The sequence below is a fragment of the Solanum pennellii genome, chromosome 2 (genome assembly GCF_001406875.1).
Source record: "Solanum pennellii chromosome 2, SPENNV200".
NCBI classification, from domain to species: Eukaryota; Viridiplantae; Streptophyta; class Magnoliopsida; order Solanales; family Solanaceae; genus Solanum; species Solanum pennellii.
The window spans coordinates 38,992,080-38,993,966 of record NC_028638.1 but is presented as its reverse complement, the minus strand read 5'-3'; the positions used below and the strand labels follow the sequence as shown (position 1 = coordinate 38,993,966).

Here is a 1,887-nt window from a genome sequence, read left to right as displayed (position 1 = left end):
ACATGACCTCCTGTGGAACAATTTCTCGAGCACCTGACTATCTACAACTTGTTGCATTGTTTTTCTATGATATTCTTTTTTTATATTGATAGAGTTTCATGAAAACAATATTATTTTAATTTTAATTTTAATTTTATTAACAGATTTATTTGATGATTTAAGTACTGAAATGTAATTATACATTTCTCATATAATAATTAATAAAATGAAAATTACGCAAATATATATTAGTCAATTACTCAACATGTATATAGTTTGCTTTAATTACAATTCACGACCTACTTTTAGCTATAATTATGAGGCTCAACTTTTTGGTTTTTTATAATTAGCACGTTTATATAATTCAAAAATTTGTATAGTATAATTTGCACAACTTTTGTGTACGAAATTTGTATGATATAGTTTGTATAATTATTTACACTTTTGATGTTTGTATTTGTATAAATTCGTTATTTAAAGTTTATACAAAAATAATTGGATTATACAAATGTATTCGCAAATACTACTAACCTGAGAATTATACAAACAAGGCAGCTTAATAACTGTAACTACAGCCTGTAATTATGCAAACTATAGTTATGAAGCATAATTAAATTTATTACAGTGGGTATTTGTGAAAGTTCCTCAAATAATAAATACACTTTACATGTAATTATACATTTATCATAATTAATAAATACACTTTAAAATATATTTTAAATACATGAAGAAAGAAATAGATAAGAAGAAGTAAGATTAAAAAGAAAAAGTATTGATTCTCTGAGAAGTTAATAAAATTTTCCACGAATGAAAAAAGAGTTAAATCACTTTGTTCCATATATTTGGCCAAATTCATTTTTACTGATTTAGCATTCAATTCATTTTAAATATTATTATATTTTTCCAACAATTAAAATTTCAAAAAATAAGTTCATTTTAGAATTGTCTTATTAGGATGGATTTGAAATTAAGTAATGATGGTTCTTCACTTCATTCATTCATTAATCACGTGAAGGACTTATTAGAATCCAAGTTATTTGTCGTTTTAATAAATCAAAGTGCTTGTTATTTTATGTTAAATATTTTATTAACTTTAAATTTTCATATAATAAAAGAAGAAATAAGGAAAAATTTTAATAAAATTTCTTCTACCAGCACACTGTGAAAGGGAATTAGGAAACAAATATGCTATATATTAATTTTTAGATCAAAATATGAATTATCAAATGTAGTGGACAATAAATAAATATATATACTTTTTAAATTCTCCATTAAAAAAAGAAAAATGAAAAATGGAAAAACTAAATAAAAGCTCATAAAAGAACAAAAGAAGGGTAAAAGAATTGGTTGAGACGAGTTTATCCAAATTTATTTTATATAAATTGGTTGATCCAATCTGCTTATTTTTATCATGACTCCTATAAGAAAAAACAGTGTAACGACGAAAAAAGAAGCGAAATATAAGTGGAGGAGAGGTCGAACATTGGGAAAAGGAAGCTATGGTTTTGTTTCATTGGCTTTTTCTAATACTGATGATACCCCTTCTCCTACCATACCATCTCTCATTGCCGTTAAATCTTGTAGGTTGAACAACTCTCGGTCTCTTCGAAATGAAAGAAAATTTTTAAGAATATTTGAGGATTTGTTAAAAGTAATTAGTTCATTTAATTAGTTAGTTAGTTATAATTATAAAGTAGTTAGTTACAATTCAAGAGGTTAGTTACTTGAAAAGATTCTTGTTCAAGTCTTCTATATAAACACTTCATTGTATCTCAATGTGGATCAATAACATGAATGAAAAGCTGAGATATTCTCTCTATTGAATACTCTTCTTCTTCTTAGCTCATCCTCTCTTCAATCAATCTGTTTCTCTCTTCTTCATCTTCTCTTTACTTCATAACAATTACA

General features: G+C 25.0%; 1 pseudogene; it reads left to right on the top strand.

Moving 5' to 3' along the window:
- Positions 1 to 1,390: 1,390 nt before the first annotated feature.
- The window catches only part of LOC107010000, a 7,786-nt pseudogene continuing 7,289 nt past the window's right edge, over positions 1,391 to 1,887 (top strand).